This window comes from Chlorocebus sabaeus, chromosome 6 (assembly GCF_047675955.1).
Source record: "Chlorocebus sabaeus isolate Y175 chromosome 6, mChlSab1.0.hap1, whole genome shotgun sequence".
NCBI classification, from domain to species: domain Eukaryota; kingdom Metazoa; phylum Chordata; class Mammalia; order Primates; family Cercopithecidae; genus Chlorocebus; species Chlorocebus sabaeus.
Window position 1 is genome coordinate 46971295 of NC_132909.1, and position 13115 is coordinate 46984409.

Sequence of the window (13115 nt, forward strand, 5' to 3'; positions counted from 1 at the left end):
CATTGACCATGTTGAGTCACCATGTTGAACAATTCCTCTTGCGCCCTTTGACCAACATCTGTTCAGTTCCTCCTCCCTCCCTCAGCCCCTAGAGCCACCATTGTACATGGGAGTTCAGCTTTTTAGATTCCACAAGTGAGACAGGAAGTATTTGTCTTTCTGTGCCTGACTTATTTCACTGAACATGTCTTCCAAGTTCATCCACGTTGTAAACACAAGCTTTGTTTTTAAAGGCTGAATCATATTCAGAGTCTCATGTTTTTATGTATGATGTCCGGCCCAGGGTTTTAGTTGTGCTTCATGGGAGGAATGGGGAAAATTACGTGTACTTTGTCCATTTGAATTTCAGAAATGTACATGATTACACGATCACGTTTTGATCATGTGCATAGAATCACAACGTATTTTGGTCAACAACTGCTTATTTCCTTTGTTCTCCCTTCCTCCCTCTCCTCCATGTCCAATTCTCTCCATCTTTCAAATTCAGGCTCACTCCTTCTCCCACAGATTACTCCCAATTTCCCCCCCTTTTTCTCTCTGTTGGTCATGTCTGGACTTGAAATAAACCCTTTCTGTCCACCTGGGCCCTGTCTGCCTCCTCACACTCCTGGCCTCAGTGTCATCATTCATTCATCAAACACTAAGCATCTCATTTTGGGGACACCCCTGAACCTGTGATCACTCGGAGTTGACCGGGCAAGAATATCTCCTTACGAAGCAGAGAGAGCAAGTGGTGGGGGGGGGGGGTGGTGGGAGTTGGGGGGGACCCAAGTGGCACAGAATTAAAATACAAGGGCACCCAACGTCACCAGTTATGAGGAGCAAGAAGCCACAGGGAGGGATTTCAAACCCAACACCCAAGGTTAAGTGAAAAAAGTCTGGCAACACCAACAGTTTTGGAGGTAGGTAGAAACCCTCAGTGGTGGGAGACACATTGGTAACATCACTGTGAAGAATGTGGCAATACCTGGAAATGTTGAAAACGTCCAGATTCTGAAGCTTAGCCTGTCCCCACTTGGCTTTATACCCTAGTGAGCTCCATGGAACTTAAGAAAATGGATTTGGTCTGGGACCAAACCCATTTTCTTAGATGGGTTAACTTAAGATGAGCCCTGGTCTGTGGGTAGATGGCCACGGGGGACCAGGTCCGTGGTGGCTTGGTCACTGCGGGGCCTGAGCAGTGGGACCCAGTCTGCAGGGCTTGGTCAGCAGAACACGATCAATCTGGCTTAGTCAACAGGACCTGGTGAGTGGGGACCTGGTGAGTGGGGGCCTGGCCAGTGGGGGCCTGGTTAGTGGGGACCTAGTCAGGAAGGACCAGGTCAGTTGGCTGCTGGGTGACCTCAGGCAGGGGGTTTGTCCTAGAAGCCTCCTTTCTTCCATTTGTAGGGAAGATGAAATCAACTGCACCCCAGAGAGCTACTGGGAGGAGGAGAAGTGCATTGAATATGGCCCTGCTATGCAGATTTAGCACTGTACACACTAAGTCCCCCGCAAGGGAGGAGGTTTCACCCACCACCCTGCCCTGCCTGCATCCCCAGGACCACCCTGCCTGAAGGCAGAGGCTGGGGCGCACCCGTGGATGCTCTGATGCTGACCACAGGCCCTGGGGTGACAGTGATGAGGACATGGGGGCACACGTGATTGGGGAAGCCAGGGCCGGCTGGAGGCTCTCCTCCGCACACACACACACGTGCCCGCCCATATCCACCTGCACTCAAGTGCACAGACGCATTGCACGCACACATGTCGACAGTTCACGGGGCAGAGGGCGCCGTCTCTGGGCCCTGCTGACCCGTGCAGGGCCCTGTGGTGATGGGTGCCATGAGCCCACAATGCACCATTACCCAGTGCCCAGGTACCTGCCTGTCTCTGTGTCATAGAGCAGTTGGAGACACAGTGTGAGTGGTTCTGCCCACAGGACGCTTTTCTAGGTGAGAGGCACATCTCTGCACAGCTGCTTGATCAGACTTAGGAGAGCGTGACATGCTCTCTTCCCTCCCTGCTGACACGGGGATAGTCGCTACTGGGTGGGTGGCAGCTGCCCGAGGAGGGTCATCCTCGAGTGGTCACTGGGTGCCTGTTCTGTGCTGACCGGGCAGACGGTCATCCTGTTCATCCTCACGGTGACTCTGTTCCAGGAACATGCCCGGAAGGTCTCCAGCCCCGCTCCCCAGGACAGACCCGGACTGGCCCAAGGACAGCACCCTCACACTGTTCCCACGACCCTCTGCTTCAGTCTGGAGGGCCAGGCTGGGCCTGTTGAGCTGAGCAGGACACTGAGTCCTCCCAGACATGGAGCCCACCTTGACAAGACCCAGATCAAAGGCAGGAGTGTGGTGGGCACCTCCGCACCCAGGCCTCCCCCTGGCCATGGCCTCCTGTGGACAGCTGGAAGCCAGGGGTGGCTGCAAAAGGACCCAGCACCTCCCAGTGGGAGGTAGCCGTGGGGGAAACTGGGTGTGGGCACCGACCCCTTCCATGCTGCCCCCCTGTCCCTAGAGTGCCTCATGAACCTGTCCCAGTCTGGCCTATAAGGATTGGTTCAGGAGCCGTTCTCCCAGGCCTGGGCCCTGGAGGATGATGCAGTTCTCACGCACTTTCGGGTCTGCATGAGGGAACTATGAGGAGACGCCGGGACCTGCCACCCCTAGGGAGGCTCCAGCATCAGGTCTCCGTCTGAGTCACCCTCTGGGGCAGTCGATAGTGGAGGGGGCCTGGGTCCCTGCAACCCCACTACCTGGATCTTCCTCCCAGACCTCTTCCTCCTCTACAGAGAAACTCCCACAGACAGACCTGCCGGTTTTAGGGGGATGTGATGAGTGCACGTGTACTGGACACGCTGCTCAAGACGGGCGGGGGTGCCCCCTGCACCTTTTACACTGTCTCCGGTCTGTGCCAGCTCCCTGCCCTGCCTGTGGGCATCAACAGACGCCAGGAGGATCAGGGTCCCCTCACTCCAGAGTGCCCCTTCAGGGATGCCAGGTGAACAGGAGAATCAGTGTTTCTGGCCCAGAGGATCTGGGGAGAGGACACGGGCAGGAGCCCTGGCCCAGGGCCAGAACCGAGAGTTCAGCCAGGCGTGGGAATGGTCCAGTCCTGGCATGGAGTGGACGACCCCAGAAAGCGGCTGTCCGGGGCCGTCTCACCTACTGTGGAGACAGGCCCCCGTGTGAGGTGGGGCAAGAGGGCCAGGTGACAGTGAGAGCTTCTTCCCACCCGAGCTCCGAATCAGGGCTGCATCCCAGGCCGCCCAGCCCTGGGATGAGGACGTGAGGCAGGAAGCCCCGAGCCAGCCCGAACCCTGTGTTACCTGTCCCATGGGGGATACCCAGGTGGCTGCACACACCCCTTGCTCTGGGATCTGCATCCTGCAGGGGTGTCCTCAGTGTCAGGCTAGGGTGGAGGACAGAGGGACCCCAAGGACTCCAGAGACCCAAATGTGCAGAATCCAGCCCTGCGAGGACATCTGATGGGCTTGGTGGAGAAGCTGGGTTCGTCTGCATTCTCTTCAGCCAAACCTGAGGGAGGGACCCCAGCACCCCGGGCTCTTCGGGTATTTCCCAGCATTGAGCCTGTCTGCAACGGGGATGGGCTGACCCTCCCTGGTCCACCAGCCCAGCTCCAGCAGCCCATGCAGGTGACTCCTCTGGAATGGGAGCCTGATCCTCCCCTACCCTGGCCTGGCCAGGCTGTCCCCGAGGCCGAGGCCCAGTGACATGTAAAGGGGGCTTCTGGAGCGCCCAGGGCAGAAGGTTGCTCTCTGGGAAATCTCCAGGGCTCAGGGTGTGGCCATGCTGTCCCCAGCTCAGGGCAGACCTTGGGTTAACTGGCGGTACCTCTGGTGGAATTCCAGGCCAAAGCTTCCAATGGAGCCGGATGGCGTTGGGGGCTTGTGGTTCCTGTGGTATGACCTTGAACAGGGATGCTGAGCTCCTGTCACTTCCACATCTGCCTCAGATAGGCTCAACAGCTTCATCAGGGCCCTGACACCAGAAACTACTGTGCCCCATGATAACCAAGAGGCAGGTCCAGAGACATTTCTCTACACAATGGCACCTGCATCTGACCCCTGTGGGCGGGCAGTGACCAGCCTGGTGTGGAAGGAGTCAGGGCAGCACCCAGCTAGCTACTCCACAGCCCTAGATGACTCTTGGGCCTTGGGAAGTCATCTTCAATAAGGACGCTGTTCACTCTAAGACTTCCCCAGAGGGGTGAGTGTGGCACCCTTGCAGCCCCAGCCGTCAGTAGCGTGCCTTGCGGCCTCTGACTCAACCTGCGGGACAGAGCCCCGCCCTCAAGGCACAGTTCCCAGGACCAGAGAGGTCTGGCCTCAACCTGAGCCCTGGGAGGGGAGGGAAGCTAGAGGTGTCACGTGCCTCCACAGTGGCCAGGATGACCACGCAGGGGACCCATGGCACTGTGGATTCCGTTGCTGTACCACTTGATGGCGGAGAATTTGAGAGTGATCTATGAGAACATGAAGTACTGAGCCCGTATAGCGAGCAGGACATCAAGGGCTGACTCGCGGGGGCTCATGGCCGCAGCAACCCTGGCCCTATATCTGCGGTGCAAGTGGTCTGCACCCCTGGACTGGCCCAGCGCACTATGGCTGCCCCTGTGCCTTGACCCACTGTGCCATGGCCATCGTACCACTCAGAGGCTTTGAGACCCTGCCTGGTGCACTGCCAGCCTCCTTGAAGTTGCCTCTTAGCGCTTTCCAGCTGCTACTGCAGCCGCAGCAGATGCCACCACAGAGTGCCTTCTAGCAGCTGGTGCAGGCTTTCCAGGCGGTAGGGGTGCCCTGCAGCCGTGGCCTCAGCAGCTCCTTGGTGGCAACTAGGCCAGCCAGGGCAGTGATGATGACGGGAACGGCAAGTGGGATGGCAGCTCCATGATGGTGGACGAGCCAGGTGCACTGGGCAGAGGTGCATTCCTGGAACTCGACAGCTCCCTGTGTCCCCACGTGGGCAGGAGCTCGGTCACTGTGAGCCACAACCTCAACCACTACTCTGCTTTTTCAAGTCGGGAAGGGAGGCTTTTGTGCTTGGCGAGGCATTGGGCTCTGTGAAGGACAGGGACACGCTGTGTGCATGGTGCTGTGGGTGCTGAGGCTCCATGGCCCCAAGTGGCAGGAGAAGCCCTACCCTTACCCGTGCACCACCGGCGACACCACTCAGTAGAACAAGTTCAAGGGCATAAAGAGCTACCTCTCCTCCAAGCTGGTGCACGGTCGACAAGTCCTTGGACTGGCTGGATGCATGTCTAGTGAAATTCCCAGTCGTCTCCATGCTCCACCTGCCCGAGAATCGGGCCATGGGCTGCCTCCAGGAGGACTCCATCTCCATGCACAGGAAGAGCCTGATCTGCGGGATGAGCCACACGGCCGGCCGCCTGGTGCTGGCGCAGTGCCATGTCCTCCAGCACTTCCTGACGTGCCCCAGCAGCACTGCGAGGAGGCCTGGAAACAGGACAAGAGGAAGGCTGAGAAGGGTGGCGTGGTGGGTGTCAGCTCCTTCCTGACCCTGAGCACTACCCCCAACACTGCCCTTGACCTGCAGGAGGTGGAGAGCAAGATGGATGGCTGGAGATGCTTCCCTAGGAAGGTGGACCACAGCGCTGCTGCTCAGCCACAGGGCATGGAGCCCATGGCCAGGAGGTGAGGGGCTTCAAGAAGGAGCATCAGCAGGTGGTCAGCCCTTCTGTGACCTCAGCCAGGCCCTGGAGTGGGCCCAACGGGCCTCTGGGTGGTCCTGAACCAAGCCATCCCCTTCCCCGAGGTGCCTGTGATGCCATTGGCAAGCTCTTTCGGATTGGCCCAGGCAGGACCTGGACCCGATCTTGGATCTGTTAGTGCCAGTCCCAGGGGCATGGGGCCAACTTCCCAGACATCCTCCACATTCACAGAGGAGCTCTTACCAGTGTCACGGGGAGCAGGCGACTTGTGGGAGGAGCGAAGATGGAGGTGCGGGGCTGATGGCTTTCAGGAGCGCGGGACACAAGTTCTTTGCGCGCTCTGACTGAAATTCACCATCTCTATCCAATTCCAGTAGAGACTTGAGACCACAGATGCAGCACGTTTTACCACAACAGATATTTTTTCCAAAAAGTGACCCAGAATTCGGAACCAGCTCTTCACAAAGATGAGAGTGTGGAGTGACTGGACGCTGGGTTGGGGATCTTTTTTCGGATTCAAGGATAATTTCTACGGCAGAATAAAAATGCCTATCAAAGAGCCATGGCCAGCTATTTGTGGTGGTACAAGGATGGTTTTGTGCTCAACGGAGGCGAGTCGAATAGAGAATTACGTGGGAAATAAAGAGCGAACACGGCGATGGAGTAGAAACAGCACCACGTGTTGTAATTTCGGAGGCGTCGGTACTGTGGAAGTTCCTTCCTTCCTTCTCTCCTTCCTGCTGTCTGAGCCTCTTCCCAACTTCGGGCATCCCCACGTCCTGGGCCTGTGCTGGGAGAGACACAAAGGACACAGCTGGCTGCTGTCCAGGGACTGGCACGGTCAGGGGAGCCTGGTGAAGTCAGAGTGGCCCCTGAGGACCAGTCCTGGGATGACCGGGTCCAACTGACCAGGCCCCTCCTGACCAGGCCCCTCCTGACCAGGGCCCCATCCACTGGGCTTTCCATGACCCGGCCTTCACTGAGTGGGCCCCAATGACCAGGTCTCCACTGACCCAGTCTCCCACTGACCAATCCCCAGTATCCAGGCCACACTGACCAACACTGCTAACTAAGTTTTCATTGACCAGGCCCCCGATGACCAGGCCTTACTGATTGGGCTCCTCCTGACTAGGAGCCTGCTGACCAGGATGTCACTGCCCAGGCCCCACTGACAGCCGCCCCCCACCCCTCCCCCACCTCTGCCAGGTCCCCATGGATTAGGTCCAATGATCAGGCAGCCACTGGCCAGGGTTGCACTGACCAGGTTCCTACTGATCAGTCACCTGCTGACCAGGCCCCTGAAGACCAGGTTCACACTCACCAGGTACAAGGCCTCACTGACTAGGCCCCCACTCACGAAGCCCTCACTGACTCGCTGACTAAGTCCCCCGATGAGGCTCTCACTGCCTGGACCCCACTAACTAGGCCTCATCAATGAGACTTTCACAGACCAGACCCCACTACCCACGACCCCAGTGACCAGGCCTCACTATCCAGGACCCACTGATGGCCTAGGCCTCCATTGACCAAACCCTCACTGACTGGGCCCAACTGACCAGGTTCTTAACTGACAAGGTTCTGACTGGCCAGGTCCTTAACTGACAAGGTTCTGACTGGCCAGGTCCTTAACTGACAAGGTTCTGACTGGCCAGGTCCTTAACTGACAAGGTTCTGACTGGCCAGGTCCTTAACTGACAAGGTTCTGACTGGCCAGGTCCTTAGTTGATGAGGTTCTGACTGGCCAGGTCCTTAATGACCAGACCTTTACTGACTAAGCCCCACTACCCAGGAATCCCACTGACTGGGTCCAACTCACAAAGCCCCCACAGACCAGGTCCCCACTAACCATGTCCCTACTGACCAGGACCCCTTTGACTGGACCCAACTGACAAGGCCCCCACTGACCAGGTCCCCACTAACCATGTCCCTAGAGACCATGTCCCTACTGGCCAGGCCCCCACTGATTGGGCCCAACTGACAAGGTTCCAACTGACTAGGTCCTTAACTGACAAGGTTCTGACTGACCAGGCCCTCAATGACCAGATCTTTACTGACCAGGCCCCGCTACCCAGGAATCCAGTGACCAGACCCCCCACTGACCAGTTCCCCACTGACCAGGCCCCATCTCTCCAGGCCCCCAGTGGCCAGGTTTCACTAAGTAGGCCCCACTGACCAGGCTCCCACTGACAAGCACATCTTGACCAGGTCCCCACTGACTAGCCCCCAGCTGACAAGGCCCCAACTTACTAGGACACCACTGACCAGACCTCCACTGACCAGGCTCAACTGACAAGGCCCCCACTCAGCAGTCCCCCATGACCAGGCCCCAGCTGACGAGGTTCCGACTGACCAGGTCCTTACTGAACAGACCTTTAATGACCGGACCCCACTAACCAGGATCCCAGTGACCAGGCCCCCACTGACCAGACTTCCAGTGGCCTGGCCTCACTATCCAGGACCCACTGATGAGGTCTCCACTGTCCAGGCCCCCCAATGACTAGGCCCAATTGACGAGGCCCCCACTGATAAGGTGACCACTGACTGGGTCCTAACTGACAAGGTTCTGACTGGCCAGGTCCTTAATGACCAGACCTTTACTGACTAAGCCCCACTACCCAGGAATCCCACTGACTGGGTCCAACTGACAAGGCCCCTACAGACCAGGCCCCCACTGACCATGTCCCTACTGACCAGGCCCCCATTGACTGGGACCAACTGACAAGGTTGCAACTGACCAGGTCCTTAACTGACAAGGTTCTGACAGGCCATGTCCTTAACTGACAAGGTTCTGACTGACCAGGTCCTCAATGACCAGATCTTTACTGACCAGGCCCCGCTACCCAGGAATCCAGTGACCAGACCCCCCACTGACCAGTTCCCCACTGACCAGGCCCCATCTCTCCAGGCCCCCAGTGGCCAGGTTTCACTAAGTAGGCCCCACTGACCAGGCTCCCACTGACAAGCACATCTTGACCAGGTCCCCACTGACTAGCCCCCAGCTGACAAGGCCCCAACTTATTAGGACGCCACTGACCAGACCTCCACTGACCAGGCTCAACTGACAAGGCCCCCACTCAGCAGTCTCCCACTGACCAGGCCCCAGCTGACGAGGTTCCGACTGACCAGGTCCTTACTGAACAGACCTTTAATGACCAGACCCCACTAACTAGGATCCCAGTGACCAGGCCCCCACTGACCAGACTTCCAGTGGCCTGGCCTCACTTTCCAGGACCCACTGATGAGGTTTCCACTGTCCAGGCCCCCCAATGACTAGGCCCAATTGACGAGGCCCCCACTGATGAGGTGCCCACTGACTGGGTCCTAACTGACAAGGTTCTGACTGGCCAGGTCCTTAACTGACAAGATTCTGACTGGCCAGGTCCTTAACTGACAAGGTTCTGACTGACCAGGTCCTCAGTGACCAGACCTTTACTGACCAGGCCCCACTACCTAGGACCCCAATGACCCAGACTTTTACTGAATAGGCCTCACTAACCAGGACCTCAACGACCAGGCCCCTACTGACCAGGTCTCTCTGAATAGACCCTTACTGACTAGACCCCACAAACCAGGACCTCAGTGACCAAGATCCCATTAACCAGGCCCCACTGGCCAGGCCCCAGCTCTCCAGGCCCCCAGTGGCCAGGTTTCACTACCTAGGCCTCACTGACCAGGCTCCTTCTAATAAGGGCCCCCTGATGAGGTCCCATTGACAAGTCCCCACTGACCAGGTCCCCATTGATGAGGCCCCAACTTACCAGTACCCCACTGACCAAACCTCCACTGCCCAGGCCTCACTAGCCAGGCCCCACTGATGAGACTCCCTCTGACTGGGTCCAACTGACAAGATCCTCTCAGATCAGGTCCCACTGACTGGGCCCAAAGTGACAAGGTTTCAACTGACCAGGTCCTTAATGACCAGACCTTTACTGACTAGACCCCACTACCCAGGACTCCAGTGACCAGGTCCCTGCAGACCAAGTCCCACTGACCAGGCCCTGGCTGCCCAGGTCCCCACTGACTGGGCCCCAACTAACAAAATTCCAACTGACCAAGTCCTTACTGAACAGACCTTTACTGACTAAGCCCCACTAGCCAAGAGCCCAGTGACCAGGCCCCCACTGCTAGGCTTCCACCGACCACGTTTCTATTGAACAGGCCCCAGTGACCAGGTTTCCCCTGACGAGGTCTCCACAGACCAGAGTCCCAATAATCAGCTCACACTGACCCAGCTCCCGCTGACCAGGATCCCACTGACCAGGTCCTCACTGACGAGGTGCCAAGTGACTAGGTCCCGAACTCGAGGACCCGTGACCAGTCCCCTCTGACCAGGCCACAGCTGACCAGTTCCTCACTGAGCAGACCCACACTGACAACATCCCCATTCACTAGGTGTTTTCTGACTATGTCCCCAATGTGTCCCTTTTCACAAGGCCTCCACTGACCGGGTCCCCCACTGACTAGGACCCAGTGTTTAGGTCCCACTGACCAGGCCCCCGCTGAGCAGGCCACAATGTCCAGGTCCCACTGACCAGGCCTCCGCTGAGCAGGCCACAATGTCCAGGTCCCACTGACCAGGCCCCCGCTGAGCAGGCCACAATGTCCAGGTCCCACTGACCAGGCCTCCGCTGAGCAGGCCACAATGTCCAGGTCCCTCCTAACCAGGCCCCTGCTGAGCAGGTCACAATGTCCAGGTCCCACTGACCAGGCCCCCGCTGACCAGGCCACAATGTCCAGGTCCCATTGACAAGGCCTCCGCTGACTGGGGCACAATGTCCAGGTTCCCACTGACTAGGCCCCTCAGCCGTGGTGCTCAATGTCCCCTACCTATGGCTCCCACTCAGCCCACAGACTCTCCCCTCCCCACATCTGCAGCCACAGGCCAGGCCCCTGGGGGTCTTTTTGGGATGGGGCCCCTCCTCCAGGACACAGGGGAGGGACAGTTGGCCTCAGGCTCCAGGCGCCCAGCTTCACACTCGTCCCCCACAAGGCCCTGTGGGCTCATCCCAAAGGGGACAGTGAATAGGCAAAGCACCACCTGGACCGTTTGCTGAGCTGCCGTCCAGGGAAGAGAGGGATGTTTGTCACACCAGGCACCTTTTGTGCCAGGTCTCCCAAGCCCTGCCTGTGGAGTCTGGATCTAGAGATACAGCGCGGAGGTGGTGAGGTGACCAGCCCAGGACCCTCGAGGCTGAGCTGAGGAACACATGAGGACTGTCCCCAGATGTGGGCGAAGGATTACCTAGGTGCCGAGGCAAGAGACTGAAGACACAAACTGTTTCAGTATAATAAAGAAAATAGAATAGTCAAAATACAAATTAGATATAGAGATGATCATGGACAATTATCAATCGTTATTATAAACATTATTAATCATTAGCTTTTAATATTACTCTTTGTTGCATTAATAATATAACCTAGGAATAACCGGTGGGTAGAGGGTCAGGTGCTGAAGGGACATTGTGAGAAGTGACCTAGAAGGCAAGAGGTGAGCCGTCTGTCATGCCCGCATAAGGGCTGCTTGAGGGCTCCTTGGTCAAGCGGTAACGCCAGTGTCAGGGAAGACACCCGTTACTTAGCAGACCATGAAAGGGAGTCTCCTTTCCTTGGAGGAGTCAGGGAATACTCTGCTCCACCAGCTTCTTGTGGGAGGCTGGATTTTATCCAGGCCTGCCCGCAGTCATCCGGAGGCCTAAACCCCTCCCCGTGGCGCTGTGCTTCAGTGGTCACGCTCCTTGTCCACTTTCATGTTCCTCCCGTACTCCTGGTTCCTCTTTGAAGTTCGTAGTAGATAGCGGTAGAAGAAATAGTGAAAGTCTTAGAGTCTTTGATCTTTCCTATAAGTGCAGAGAAGAAAACGTTGACGTATGCTGCCTTCTGTCTCTGCTTCGGCTGCCTAAAAGGGAAGGCCCCTCCCTGCCGCCCCGTCCTGTGATCACGTGACTCGCTTCACCTTGTCAATCACTTAGCAGATTCACCCTCTTTACCCTGCCCCCCTTTGCCTTGTATGCAATAAACATGAGTGTGTCCAGCCATTCGGGGCCACTACTGGTCTCCGCGTCTTGGTGGTAGTGGTCCCCCCGGGCCCAGCTGTTTTCTCTTTATCTCTTTGTCTTGTGTCTTTACTTCTTATGATCTCTCGTCTCCACACATGGGGAGAACACCTGCTAAGCCTGGTAGGGCTGGACCCTACATCCAGACAGCCAGAAGACTCTGCTAGTTTCTTAGTCCGTCCTTCCTTTCTTCCTTCCTTCCTTCCTTCCTTCCTTCCTTCCTTCCCTCCCCTCCTTCCTTCCTTCCTTTTTTTTTTTTCCTCACTATGTTGCTGGTCTTGCACTTCTGGACTCAAGCAATCCACCTGCCTTGGTCTCCCAAAGTGCTGGGATTACAGGGGTGCGCCACCATGCCTGGCCTCAGTATGTCATTTCTTACCAGTTACCTTCCTCCACCAAGAAACTCCTAGATGCCAAGTCAGTGAGAAGAGGAAGACGGTCAAAGAATCCATGGAAAGAAAGTGACATGGCTTAGGACGTGGGAGTGCCACATGCTGGGAGGAGGTGCAGGCCGAAGGAAGGATGGACAGAAGGAATGAAGGGCTGCTGGAGTCAAGCCACCCTGGGACAGAGGTGACCACGGACCCTCCCAGGAATGCTTTGCACTCCCAGGAATGCTTTGCACGGACTATGGTGAATGTTCCAGATGTCACCGGAACCCTGGCCCTCTGCTCCTGTCCCAGGCTCCTCTGTGGCCTGTGGGAGGTGGAAGCTGAGAGAGGTCGGGTGGAGCCTGGGTTGTGTTGCCCTCTCCCACTGCCTGCCCCAGGGTGTCTGGGGCTTCCTGCGGAGAGCTCTGGGTTTAAGTGATCCACCCACCTTAGCCTCCCAAAATGCTGGGATTACCAGCGTGAGCCACTGCGCTCGGCCTCTTTAATCGTTTTGACTCACCAATATTTCAAACTGACTTCCTTCTGTATGACCATTTCAGTCAAAAACAGGCAGGTCATAGTGACGGAGAAGTGACTGTGTTTTAACCAATGAGGGTGGGGACTTGAGGCCAAGGAGGGGATCCTTGCTTCTGAGAGGGAGGCCTTCCAAGGGGTGAAGGCATTGGTACTGGCAGCCCTGGTCCCCCCACCACCCCCGACTTTGGAGCTTGGAGCCTCCTGCAATGTGTGAGACCTCCTTTCCTGAGTTTTTCTTTTCTTCTTTTTTTTTTTTTTGATGGAGTCTTGCTGTGTCGCCCAGGCTGGAGTGCAGTAGCATGATCTCGGCTCACTGCAACCTCCGCCTCCTGGGTTCAAATGATTCTCCTGCCTCAGCCCCCTGAGTAGCTGGGATTACAGGCATGCATCACCACGCCCAGCTAATTTTTGCATTTTTAGTAGAGACAGGGTTTCCCCATGTTGGCCAGGCTGGTCTCGAACTCCAGACATCAGGTGA

General features: G+C 57.0%; 1 pseudogene; it reads right to left on the reverse strand.

Moving 5' to 3' along the window:
- Positions 1-5020: 5020 nt before the first annotated feature.
- On the reverse strand, positions 5021-7525 carry LOC103234096 (uncharacterized; annotated as a pseudogene).
- Between the last annotated feature and the right edge of the window lie 5590 nt (positions 7526-13115).